Source organism: Bubalus kerabau, chromosome 16 (assembly GCF_029407905.1).
Source record: "Bubalus kerabau isolate K-KA32 ecotype Philippines breed swamp buffalo chromosome 16, PCC_UOA_SB_1v2, whole genome shotgun sequence".
NCBI lineage: Eukaryota > Metazoa > Chordata > Mammalia > Artiodactyla > Bovidae > Bubalus > Bubalus kerabau.
Window position 1 is genome coordinate 15,230,889 of NC_073639.1, and position 14,245 is coordinate 15,245,133.

General features: G+C 41.4%; 1 long non-coding RNA gene across 1 annotated transcript; it reads left to right on the top strand.

Annotated features, from left to right (window-relative positions):
* The first annotated feature begins 11,051 nt into the window (after positions 1 to 11,051).
* Positions 11,052 to 13,655, top strand: LOC129630060 (uncharacterized). The gene is made up of 2 exons (XR_008703490.1): positions 11,052 to 11,229; positions 11,832 to 13,655. It is a non-coding gene; the product is annotated as an uncharacterized LOC129630060 (long non-coding RNA).
* The last annotated feature ends 590 nt before the right edge of the window (positions 13,656 to 14,245 follow it).

Sequence of the window (14,245 nt, forward strand, 5' to 3'; positions counted from 1 at the left end):
TAAACACCAGAAAACCCTGTCCTGGTTTCCAAATCTTTACCTGTCTACAGAGCTGGCCCCCTGATTAGCTTCTCTCGTCAAAAAGAAATCATGGTACCCCGAAGATTGGGTTGACAGTGTTAACAACAACTTGTTTAATGAGCAGCGTTATTGTACCATGCAGGGGATGCTGAAGAATTTTCTTGAAAGGACTATGGCGTTTGAATGTTGTTATGGTGTACCCTCCTACTGTCTCTTATTTTGACAAGCTATCGAAAAGTTTGAGATGAGCTTGGACAATTTTTGTTTGTTTTTAAACCTGAATGCTAAAAAAGAAATGGAACCCTCGCTTACTTGCTTTTAAGGGAACCCAGGCTGTGCCCTTTAAGAGAGCATGCGCGTGCCCAAGGTCAGCCCTGCTTTGGCCCCTGTTGTGTCAGAAGTCTAACCCACAGGTGGCTTTTCTTGGTAATGCTTTGCCCACACATACTAAACAAGGCAAGTATAGATCACAGGTATTCAAATTACAAGTCACTTAAAAGCATTTTGTCGGAGAAGGCAATGGCACCTCACTCCAGTACTCTTGCTTGGAAAATCCCATGGATGGAGGAGCCTGGTAGGGTGCAGTCCATGGGGTCACGTAGAGTCGGACACGACTGAGCAACTTCACTTTCACTTTTCACTTTCATGCATTGGAAAAGGAAATGGCAACCCACTCCAGTGTTCTTGCTTGGAGAATCCCAGGGACAGGGGAGCCTGGTGGGCTGCCGTCTATGGGATCGCACAGAGTCAGACATGACTGAAGCGACTTAGCAGCAGCAGCAGCAGCGGCATTAATACAGCACCGAAGATTCTCCAAGTCTCTACATACTGATGGGCAGGAACCACAGGGGATGTGCTTATTTATTTTAAAATCCTAGCCCCGCTCCTCTAAGTAAAGGCTATTTACTAAATGGTAGGCAAATTGCCAGTTCTTAAGGCTGGTAGGACTTCATCTTCAGAAATCATTAACTGCATTCCAGGCTTTTTCTTGAAGCTGCAAACCCATTTTTCTTGGCGTGTCAGCCTTCTCCCTCCTCTGAGATGAGTATCTACTCCAGTATTTGTTTATTTTAAATTAATTTTTATTGAAGTATACTTACTTTCCAATGTTGTATTAGTTTCTTCGGTACAGCAGAGTGAATCAACTATATGTTTACGCATATGCCCTGTTTTTTTTTGAATTTCCTTCCCATTTAGGTCACCGCAGAGCACTGAGCAGAGTTCCCAGAGCTATACAGTAGATTCTCATTAGTTATCTATTTTATATATAGTGTCAATAGTGTGTGTACGTCAATTCCAATTTCCGCTCAGCTCCAGTCTTAAATCCCGCCATAGACTGTACACATTCCATCTCTCATAACATGTAAGATCACTTTCTTTAGAAGTCTAACCTAAGTTTCCCTTCACAAAATTACAATGATTACCTTTTTTCTTACTAGGAAAATGCATCCCTTTTCTTTGTCAAGATGAAACTCCAAATCCTTTTTTTGTGTGTGTTTGCCATTTTGCTTCTGAAGTTTGGTCTTCTTTCTCAGCTAGTTCGGATTATCTTATGAATTGTTTGGAACTTTCCCCATTTCCCTTATTTGTGGAGCCATGACCTGAGAATAAGATGATGTTAAGCAACTGGGAGATGTTGAATTAAAAGAAACTCGGGATAATATACTGAAAAACAAACACAGAAATTAGTGTAAACCTACTATTGTAAAATTCTAAATTTCATGGTTGACTAGTAGAATAAAAGTGCACGTCTTATTAGTAAGCAGCTTTATTTCCTCCCAATTGATAAAATCAGACTTATATACCTATAGAATCCCTTAGAAGCAAACAAGTGGGTTAAATAGTCTAAAGATCCCAGCCTCTTTTTCTTCTTTTGTTTTTACATTAATTTTCATTGAAGTGTAGTTGCTTTATAATGTGTTATTTCCTGCTGTGCAGCGAAGTAAATTAGGTATACATACACATATATCCAATCTTTTTGGAATTTCTTCTCATTTATGTCACCACCTAGCATTGAGTAGACAGCATTACTATTTTATCCTAGAATTTTCAGATTTTTGCATGTAATATTTTCTTTTCCGTGTCTTCATGGCAAAAGGAAGTCTATATTGTTCAAAGTGAATCAACTATATTTTTACATATATGCCCTCTTTTTTTTAAATTTCCTTCCCATCTAGGTCACCACAGAGCACTGAGCAGAGTTCCCTGAGCCATGCAGTAGATTCTCATTAGCTATCTATTTTACACATAGTGTCAATACTGCATATATGTCAATCCCAGTTTCCCGCTGTATCAATAGTGCATATATGTCAATCCCAGTTTCCTGCTCAGCTCCAGTCTTATAAAGTCTAATAAAGACTGAATTATTTACCTACTTCAGAGTCATTTTGTCAGAGTGAGTTAAAGATTGAGACATAACTACAAATATGTGCAAGACAAGAGGTGTTTATTTTTAAAAACAGATGCTTAAGTGCAGAGCTTTCAAAGGAAAAGACTACGGAACTGATTCTGTGGAGATGCAGCAATATTGTGATTAAATTAAACATCTGCTCTCCTTCAGACAGACTTCTGTATTCACAAGGGCGAAGCTTTCGCTCCACTGAGCAGTAAACGAGATGGAATAAAATAGCTAGTCATTTTTTGAGGGGAAATGCTTCAAGATCAGGAAGCACAGACTGCGACCAACAGTAACTGGTAAAAAGTACAGTGGGTTCAGAGAAAACTCTTCAAGCTGACTCAGAAAGCAAACGTGCAAACTGGCTTGTGAAATGGACAGTACCACCCGTCATAGAAGAAGGCTCGCACGCGTGTGTGCGTGCACGTGAGCATGCGGTGTTTTCTGTGGCCAAGAGCTAGGCAGCAGATAGTAAGAGAGGGTGGCCAGCAGCCAGGATTTCTGGGCTAATTCTTTCTCAGTTTTAGAGATCAAGACCCTTACAAAATTGCAACTTCCACATGGGGAGCAGAATGTTAATGTCTTTTTATTGTTATTTGAAGTATAGTTAATTACAATGTCGTGTTAGTTTCAAGTGTACAGCAAAATATTCTGTTTTTCAGATTCATATTCTTTTTCAGATTCTTTTCCATTATAGGTTATTACAAGGTATTGAATATAGTTCCCTGTGCTATACAGTAGGGCCTTGTTGATTATCTATTTAATATGTAGCAGTGTGTATGTCAGAGAAGGCAATGGCACCCTACTCCAGTACTATTGCCTGGAAAATCCCATGGACGGAGGAGCCTGGTAGGCTTCAGTCCATGGGGTCACTAAGAGTCAGACACGACTGAGCAACTTCACTTTTACTTTTCACTTTCCTGCACTGGAAAAGGAAATGGCAACCCACTCCAGTGTTCTTGCCTGGAGAATCCCAGGGATGGCGGAGCCTGGTGGGCTGCTGTCTGTGGGGTCGCGCAGAGTCGGACACGACTGAAGCAACTTAGCAGCAGCAGCAGCAGTGTGTATGTTGGGCTTCCCTGGTGGCTTGGACGGTAAAGAATCTGCCTGCAATGCGGGAGACCTGGGTTCGATCCTTGGATTGGGAAGATCCCCTGGAGGAAGGCATGGCTCCCACTCCAATATTCTTGCCTAGAGAATTCCCATGGACAGTAGAGCCTGGAGGGCAACAGTTCATGGGGTCACAATGAATTGGACACAACTGAGCAACTAAGCGGAGAAGGAAATGGCAACCCACTCCAGTATTCTTGCCTGGAGAATCCCGGGGACAGAGGAGCCTGGTGGGCTGCTGTCTATGGGGTCGCACAGAGTCAGACACGACTGAAGCGACTTAGCAGCAGCAGCAGCAGCAGAGCAACTAAGCACAGCACAGTGTGTATCTGTTAGTCCAAACTCCTAATTTATCTCCCCCTCCCCAGCCCCTGCAGTCCCTGGTAATCATAAGTATGTTTTCTATGTCTGTGAGCCTATTTCTGTTTTGTAAGTAAGGTTTGTATTATTTTTTAAAATATATACATGTAGGGAGGCTGTTATAGTAGTGATAGTGTTAGTTGCTCAGTCGTGTCCGACTCTGTGAGCCCATGGGGTGTAGCCTGCCAGGCTCTTCTGTCCAAGGGATTCTCCAGGCAAGAATATTGGAGACGGTAGCCATTCCCTTCTCCAGGGGATTTTTCTCACCTAGGGATCAAGGGTGTTAACTTCTAAACAAAACCACAGGAGGTAGCACCCAAGGAGAACAGACGTTGACAAACAGCGATTGTTAGAGCAGCAAGGATCCCTGGGACTCTGGGACCTCCAGGTTACAGAGGAGGAAGCTGGGGCTAGTTAATGCTGTGTGAGCAGAGATCCCTCTGAGACCTTGCTGGCCAATGCAGCTCCCAACACTCTGCTAGGTCATTCATTGCCCTTCTAGATCAGATGGGTCACAAGTCCTTGACTTTCTTTTCCACCAATTCTCTTCCTCACTCTTCTCGAGGGGAAAATGATCTTGAAGTGACAGTGTGGAAACTTGCTGGGTTTGATTTCAGTGAGTTAAGTAACACCTCGGTTTAAGCTGGATCACCAGAGAACTGTGTATTTCATCTGGTGGAGAATGGACTTTGGTGAATTCTGCTTTCTTTGTGTGGTGCCACTGGCTTGGGTTATACTGTGTCTAGGAAGAGGTTCTATGAAATCTGCTATCTACTCACTTTAGGGATCCCCGGGTTGTCATCCACAAAAATCGAGCACTGGGGAATGCCTTGATATGACTTCAGTTCAATCAGATCAGTCGCTCAGTTGTGTCCAACTCTTTGCAACCCCAAGAACTGCAGCATGCCAGGCCTCCCTGTCCATCACCAACTCCAGGGGTTTACTCAAACTCATGTCCATTGAATCGGTGATGCCATCCAACCATCTCATCCTCTGTCGTCCCCTTCTCCTCCCACCTTCAGTCTTTCCCAGCATCAGGGTCTTTTCAAATGAGTCAGTTCTTCACATCATTTGCCAAAGTATTAGAGTTTCAGCTTCAGCATCAGTCCTTCGAATGAATATTCAGGACTGATTTCCTTTAGGATGGACTGGTTGGATCTCCTTGCAGTCCAAGGGACTCTCAAGAGTCTTCTCCAACACCACAGTTCAAAAGCATCAATTCTTCGGTGCTCAGCTTTCTTTATAGTCCAACTCTCACATCCATACATGACTACTGGAAAAACCATAGCTCTGACTAGATGGACCTTTGTTGGCAAAGTAATGTCTCTGATTTTTAATATGCTGTCTAGGTTGGTCATAGCTTTTCTTCCAAGGAACAAGCATCTTTTAATTTCATGGCTGCAATCAGCATCTGCAGTGATTTTGGAGCCCCCCAAAATAAAGTCTGTCACTGTTTCCATTGTTCCCCATCTATTTGCCATGAAGTAATGGGACCGGATGCCATGATCTTAGTTTTCTGAAAGTTGAGTTTTAAGAAAAGTTTAAGCCAACTTTTTCATGTAGGGGAATGACATGACTTAGGGGAAGATATTTTTTAAAGTTTTAGAACCCAGGAAAAGCCATGTTTCTCTCCAACAATTAGGGTGTGTGCTTTTCAGAGGCTGTGAGTCTCGTAAACGGATTGTTTCTTTTTCAATCAGGCCATTAGGAAGCATCATTTGTCACTAGAAAGACAGTGGAGGATGGTGATTAGAGCTCAGACCTGAGAGCCAGAAAGATCCTGTTTGGGGGCTTAGCATCCACACTCAACTACTGGAAGCCTCGGTTTCCTCACCTGTAAAATGAAGATTCTCATAATCTCTCTATGAAGAACAGACATTTCACAGTGTCTGTCTGAAGAACAGACACTGTGAAGAACAGACTTTTTCACAGTGATAACAAAGGTAAAACAAAGGGCATCTCTGTGGCTCGTGTGTGTGTGTGTGTGTGTGTGTGTGTGTATGTGCTTAGTCGCTCAGTCATGTCTGACTCTTCTTGATCCTTTGGACTATAGCTCATCAGGTTCCTCTGTCCATGCGATTTTTCAGGCAAGAATACTGGAGTGGGTTGCCATTTCCTTCTTTAGGGGATCTTCCTGACCCAGGAATCGAACTCATGTCTCCTGTATCTCTTGCATTGGAGGCAGATTCTTTACTCACTGAGCCATCGTGGAAATCTGTGACACATGGTAAATGCTTAATAAATGGCAGTGAGTATTATTTTTTATTCATGCAATGAACAATAACATATAGTTAAGCCATAAACATCAGGCACTCTGCTAAGTTCTGGGAATAAAATACAGAGCGACTTATACCTCGTTCCTATTCTCAAAGAGTGGGTTATCAGACAGCAGAATTAGGCAATTAAATAAATGGTAAAATGTGACAGATGCCAAGATGAGGGGTGTTAGGTGAGAGCAGGTTTCAGGAGCATCAGAACTGGGATGAACCCAGAACTAGAGGAAGATTGGGTGTAAGTTCACCCAGTGGACACTCAAGAAAAGCCTCGCTGGCAAAGCTTTGCAGGAAGGACATACCTGGACTGTTGATCAAGGTGCCATGTGGCCAGAGGGATGAGGTTGAGAGCAGCGAGGACCTGGGTCGTGAAGCCCTGTGAGCTACACAGAGGAATCCTGACGTTATCCTGAATACAGTGGGAAGTCATCAACATGCTGTCAGCAGGACTAAGACCTGATCTGATTTGCTTTTTAAAGGTACCTCTCTCCATGGAGAATGAGATTAGATGGGGGCGATGGTGGGCTTTGGACCAGGGTTGCAGCATCCACAGAGTCAGATGTGTAACTTTCACCTTCCACCAGCCATACTGGAGTGAATGGTTTGTATTCACATATTTTGGAATATTTCCTTTGGCTTTTTAAAAAGACCTATTTTTCCCTTGGCTTTAATTTCAACTATTTACTGTATACTTTTGTATCATGTGCCTTGGTTAGTCTCCTGAAATATACTTTGTGGAATGAGGATGGAGAGAAAGAAAGAAGAAAGAGAGGAGAGAGTACCTATGAACTGATGCCCCTTTTAAAAAACACATTTGAATGTATGTGCGGTAAAGAATCTGCCTGCAAAGCAGGAGACTTGCAGGAGATGCAGCTTTAATCCCTGGGTCGGGAAGATCCCCTGGAGGAGGAAATGGCAACCCACTCCCGTATTCTTGCCTGGGAAATCCCATGGACAGAGGAGCCTGGCAGGCTGCAGTCCATGGGGTTGCAAAGAAATCAGACACAATTGAGCGACTAAACACCAACAATGTACGTATATTAATAGCTGGTTTACTTTGTTGTACAGCAGAAAGTAGCCCAATGTTGTAAAGCAATTATACTCCAATAAAAAAATGACAAATTTTAAATTAAAAAAAAATTAAAATGCATCACTTCTAAAGAACTGAAGGGTTTCTGTCGTGGATGTGACCTGACTGGGGAGAAGGATCACAGCGCAGACTCCGTGGCACGTTTCCACGCTCAAGTGCATTATATTCTTGTTAAGGATGTGACCTAGAGAGCCTTCCCATTTTAGTCCAGTCCCAGCTTACATCCTCTGTTAAACATCTGACCGTAATTCAGAGAAACCTGTTTGTTAACACTGGTGCACTCAGAATAGTTTATCGAAATCAGAGTTCATCTGCTCTTTACCCAGCAAGGTGTGTCAGAGAAAGATTTGTTCAACCAGGTGATATTCAGCTGCATAATAGGCTAACCTGAGCCCTTTGAATTCAAACAAAAGAAGTTCTCAGCCTGATTGGAATTAACCCACTCTGACTTCTGCTTCATCTTCGCTAAAGCAGAGATGATATTGTTGGGCAGGCAGAGAACCTGTTGGGTGTTAATGGGGGGTGGGGTTCAACTTGGTCTTGCTTTTCTCAAACTATTAAGAAAGAACAAAAAACATTATTTCGAATGAAATCAGTTTCCAGGAAGAAGAAAAAAAAAAAAAAAAAACCCTGAGAATTTATTATTAAAGAAAGAAATAGAGCCAAGGTGAAAAAAAGGCCTCCTCACATCTCCTGGCCAGGTGCTCTGTGCATATAAATGTTTCAAGTTAAGCTTTAAGATCAAGGGGAAGTCTGTAGGGAGCCTTGTTTCCTGGAGATCCGCTTGCTGGAGCTGCTCCCGAATACAGGCTGCCCATTTTTATTTGGTTATTAAGGATTAAAGGGGGTGACGATTCTGGAAAGGTAGTTCCTTGGTTTCCATTAACTTGGTACAAGATAGTGAAATGCAAGTGTCCAAGGGAGAATTTGCATATGTATTCGGGGCTATCGGCTCTCATCCTTCCCTGCCATCCTGTGTATGCTTAACATGAAATTGCCCTTCCTCTCATGAGCTCAAGCCAGAAAGCAGCTTTGCTGCAATGACTGAGAATCTCGGTGCCTCTCAGAAATCCTCCTGGTTTGCACAGGAGCGCAGAGGGAAGATGAAAAGAATTTCACATGAGATGGTGTTGCTCGAGGTACCTCGGCGGAGCAGTCACCTCAGAAAGCAGCTGGCCCTTCCCAAGTTTGCTGGGCTTTCAGCGTCTCTGAACATACGAGCAGGGAGGCCACCCATCACTCCATACCCAGATTTTAAAATTGGTTTGTTATTGCTTCTGTCACAGCATGTCCTCCTAACTAAAGTGTGCCTGAAGTTACTTTTATCAAGTGCCTAAGAAAGCTTAGTGATAAAATAATATACACTTGAAGAGAAGGCTTTGCCACTGTGGTGGGTCATTTTGTTCCAAAGATCTCAGAGTGTGGGGTCATAATTGTTTATTGCAATAATAGTCATTAAAATAAAAGTATCGGTGAGGAGGTCTGCCATCAAAAAGAATAAAATAACTCCCCCCACCAAAAAAAAAAAAAAACAGTTCCTGATTTCAATCCACTCCTAGCAGAATGAGAACTCAGAGTTTATAAAGATTTACATTTTCCGTCATCAACATTTTCATCCCCACGACAGCTCAGGAAATTCAAATGTAAAGACCAATGGGCTGAGTCTGGGAGACCAAAGTGACTTGTCCCAGATCACGTGACTAGCAACTCATCCACTTTGGAATGGAGCCTAGATATTTTGACTCTGATTCTTGTGACTTCAATCCTGCACATTCTTCTTCAATTAGTCCCAGGTTTTGTAGCACAGAAATAGGCTGCATAGTTTGAATAGTGAAAGATCAAATAAAGAAATATAGTTCTGGAACAGTGTCTCTTGCTGACTGTATGTTTTTAATTGAAATTTGAGTGTGCTCAGGGCCTAATTTATTTTATGCTATAACTTCGTAGTTTCATGTTCATGACTACCCAGTATCGTGGAGATTTTAAATGCGTGGGTGCTCAGTCGTACAGTTGTGTCCGACTCTTTGTGACCGCGCTGACTGTAGTCTGCCAGGCTCCTCTGTCCGTGGGATTTCCCAGGCAAGAATACTGTAGTGGGTTGCCATTTCCTCCTGCAGGGAATTATACATCCATTACTTCCTAGTAATGAACACAGTTAAAGATTATAGACATGTAGTTTCACTTTGTGGTTATAGCAGTCTTCTGCTAAAATGTGAACTACTTCTGTTTGAGATGGAATAATAACCTAGAAATAAAGACCTAAAAATATTTTACTGCTGTGCGTACTAGTCCGTAGACCTCTGTAAGGTACTTGCTAGCTCTCCGCTTTTAAAATGTTTCTAAATGCTGCTGTTCCAGTCTGTGATATAGAGGTGTTAGAGAAATTCAGGTTGAGAACAGGATTGCTCAGAGCAGTAGACAGTCCACTTCATTTATTATTAGAATATATCTCAAGAAAAAGCCATACACAGGCATTTGAGGATGTTGGGTTTAGCCGTGATCAGGTGCAGAATCTGACCCCCTCTCTCGGTCCCACCAGAAGTGCCTTAATTTGTGGGTATTTAAGGAGAAGAGATGTGTTGCCTCACTCATCCATGCAACAAGTTTTCAACCCATTTCTACTGGGCATGGGGCACGAGCTGATTGCCCAGAAGTCAGCTAGAGAGAAGACCTCAAAGAGCTTTGAGTCGGCAGTTCCAGCGGCAAATAGGAGGCTAGTGGGAAGGGGGCATTCTCAGTGGGCAGCCCAGGACCACTCAGCCCCTTGTGAAAACCCTGAAGAACCAGTATTGCTTCAGCATGACCATCACTGTTACTTAAATGTGATGGCAATAACTTATTTTCTACTGCAATTCTTGTTGCCAATGCACATGGTGAAAATTTCTAAAATAATTTACCATTGTACTGTTCCAAATTTTTTTTTCCTAAATAGTATGAATTATTGTAAGACAACTCTGTTTAGGATTGAATTGTTTGGGGATAAGAATAAGAAAATACATGGAAAATTAAGCTAACAGACAAATGAACAAAATGAAAGTCGCAACTTGAGTGATCTAAGGAACCCCAGGCTGCAAATTCTACCAGAGCCATGGATAGGCTCTCTTTAACTTGTTACTTTTCCAGAAACCTCTGTTTTAGTATTATAACAAGTTAGATTCCAAACACTGGATGGTTTAGAGTTCATTCCCATGCATTTTTATTTCTAGATATTTAAACAACTCTATGACAATGACCTAGTCAGAGCAGATGTTTTTATGGCCATTATACAGAGGAGTAGACTGAGACTTAGGGATAGATTAGAGATACCAGTTAGTAGTAGAGACTGGAATTTAACTTCAAATCCAATCATTTTTCTACGTTCCTACCCTGAATTCTAAATTAGGTCTTCAAAAAATTTGAATATTTAAAACACCCAATATGTCTAGTTAAGTAGCTATTTTGGGAGCTAAGTGATCTTCGAGTCATCCACCCTTGCAAGCAACTCCATCTCAGAACTGAGAGTGAATTCAGTATTTCCCAGCTTCAGAATAGAGGAGCCTTTGGGAAAATAGGTTTAAAGGTTGTGGATCACCAGTCACTTTTGACTGGTAATTAAAAAAAAATCAAATAAACCATCTGGCAGTTGTGTCTTAACTTCTTCCTGCTGCCAGGAGCTGGACCTATACACATTCAGACCTCACACACAAATGCCAATGTCTGCATATTCTCACTATGAAGAGGCATTTTCAGTCAAAGAAGAGAGAAATGAGGCTCTGCCTGTCTGTTGCAATAACATTAATATTATCTCTGTTCAGATGCTTTTAGAAGTACGAAGTTAAATGCAGAGCCCTGGAGATGCCCGGGAGCACACATGAGATAAGCATAACCATTCACAAAACACCTAAGAAACCGAAAATTTGCTGAATAAACTCCACCATGATAAGTAGAACAATGTCGCCTTTTCCAATATGAGATTGACAGCGGGAAATAATGACAATAAGGTTAGTGTGATGCAGAGATGTGGAAGCTATGTGTGTATATACATATATATGTTATATATGTTCTTGGTCAGAATAAGCCATGATATTATTAACTATCCATGTAAATTTAGGCTTGGGAAATAAAAGGCCTGAAATTTGAGGGAGGCAAATTCAGTCTGGCTATAGATAAGCTAAGGAAGAGTAGATACAAAATAAGTGTTCACTACAGGTGCTTTGACAAGGAAATGTCATTCATATTAGTGGATAGCATTTCAGAATTTAGAGGAGCTGAGGGTCAGCTTTGCAACAAGCGCTTCAACTGCAGAATGGAATGTGTTGAGTAAAACTGGCCTGAGATGGACCTGGCAAAGGCAGTGATGGGCTGAGTTGGCCCCTGGGCACAGGGAAGAAAACGCTGGTGTCCAGTGGCCTGTTGACCACTTCAACTCTTATCTTTTCCACTGCTGTTAAGTGAGAAAAGGATTTTACACACACACACACACATCTGTATACATGCACATCTATATACATACACATCCATATACATGCTTGCTTATTTATCTATGTAAGACTTAATTTTTAATTAAAAAAAATTTTAAGACAATTTTTTTTTGCTGTTTTAGGTTCCCAGCAAAATTGAGAATACAGAGATTTTCCATGTACCCGATAAACGTGTGTAGCCTCCACCCTTATCAACATCCTCCCCCAGAGTGGTACATTTGTTATCATGAATGAACCTATACAACTTATGCTCACCCAAAATCTGTAGTTTGCATGATGTTTCACTCATGGGCTTGTACATTCTATGGGTTAGGACAAATGTATAATGACATGTATGCATCATCATAATATCGCACAGAGATTGTCACTGCCCTTCACATCCTCTGCGCTCTGCCTACTAATTTCTCTCTACTCCCCTACCTTCAGTTCCTGCCACCATTGATTCTTTTGCTGTCTCCATACTTTTGCCTATTTCCAGAATGTTGGAATTTTATGGTATCCAGTCATTTCAGATTGGCGTCTTTCACTTAGTAGTATGTGTTTAAGTTTCCTTCTTGACCTTCATGGTTTGATAGCTCATGTCTTTCTTGTTGTTGTCCAGTCACTCAGCTGTGTTTGACTCTTTACAACCTCATGGACTGCAGCACGCCAGGCTTCCCTAGCCTTCACCATCTCCTGGAGCTTGCTCAAATTCATGTCCATTGAGTCAGTGATGCCATCCAACCATCTCATTCTCTGTTGTTCCCTTCTCCTCCTGCCTTCAATCTTTCCTAGCATCAGGGTCTTTCCTAATGAGTAAGCTCTTCGCATCAGGTGGCCAGAGTATTGGAGCTCCAGCTTCATTTCTTTCTAGTGCTGAGTAATATTTCATTGTCTAGATGTATTACAGTTTACATATCTATTTACCTAATGAAAGACATTTTGATTGCTTCTAAGTTTGCCCTAAATATCGGTGTGCAGGTTTTGGTATAGGCAAAACTTTTCTTTTTTTTTTCTTTTAAATTTTATTTTATTTTTTAACTTTACAATATTGTATTGGTTTTGCCATATTTCAAAATGAATCCACCACAGGTATACATGTGTTCCCCATCCTGAACCCTCCTCCCTCCCCATACCATCCCTCTGGGTCGTCCCAGTGCACCAGCCCCAAGCATCCAGTATCGTGCATCGAGCCTGGACTGGCGACTCGTTTCATATATGGTATTATACATATTTCAATGCCATTCTCCCAAATCATCCCACCCTCTCCCTCTCCCACAGAGTCCAAAAGACTCTTCTATACATCAGTGTCTCTTTTGCTGTCTCATATACAGGGTTATTGTTACCATCTTTCTAAATTCTATATATATGCGTTAGTATACTGTATTGGTGTTTTTCTTTCTGGCTTACTTCACTCTGTATAATAGGCAAAACTTTTCAACCCCTTTTGGTAAATGCCAAGAATGTACTGGATTGTACACTAAGAGTATGTTCAGTTTTGTAAGAAGCTGCAAAATTGCCTTCTAAATGTCTGTACCATTGTGCATTTCTACCAGCAATGAACGAAAGTTCTTGTTGGGCCACATCCTCACCAGCATTTGGTATTGCCAGTGTTGTAGATTTTTGGCCATTTTAATAGGTGTGCACCTGGATCTTATTGTTGTTTTAATTTGCTTTTCCCTGATGATATATGATGTGGAGCATCTTTTTCTATGCCTACTTGCCATCTGTATATCTTCTTTGGTGAAGTGTTTGTTCAGCTATTTGACTCGTTTTTTAAATTGGGCTGTTTGTTTTCTTATTCTTGAGTTTTAGACTTTTTTTGTACATTTTAAATAACAGTCCTTTATCAGATGTGCCTTTTGTAAATATTTTCTCCCAATCTGTGGTTTGTCATCTTGTTCTCAGGATGGTTTCTTTCACAGAGCAGAAGTTTTTCATTTTAATAAAGTCCAGCTTGTTAATTATTTCACAGACCATGCCTTTGATGTTGTAGCTGAAAAGTGATCACCATACTCAAGGTCATCGAGAAAGCCTAGCTGTTATCTTCTAGAAGTTTTGTTTAGATTTGTGATCCATTGGAAATTAAGTTTTGTGAGGGGTATTAAGTCTGTATCTAGATCTATCCTTTTGTATGCAGATGTCCAGTTGTTCCAGCACAGATGGTTGAAAAGACTATCTTTGCCCCATTGTACTACTCTGCTCTTTTGTCAAAGATCAGTTGCCCATGTATGGGGTTCTACCTTGCTCTCTATTGGTCCCATTCATCTGTCCGTCTGTCCTCTCACCAACAGCACACTGTTTCAATACTGTCGCTTTTTAGTAAGTCTTGAAGCTGAGCAATGTCGATCCTCCAACTTTGTTTCTCTTCAGTATTGGGTTGGCTCTTCTGCGTCTTTTATCTTTAATACAGATTTTAGAATCAATTTGTTGATATCCACAAAATAGCTGGAATTTTGATTGAGGTTGCATTGAATCTATAGATCAAGTCGGGAAGAAATGACATCTTGAATCTCCTTATCCATGAATATAGACTATCTCTTCATTTGTTTAGGGC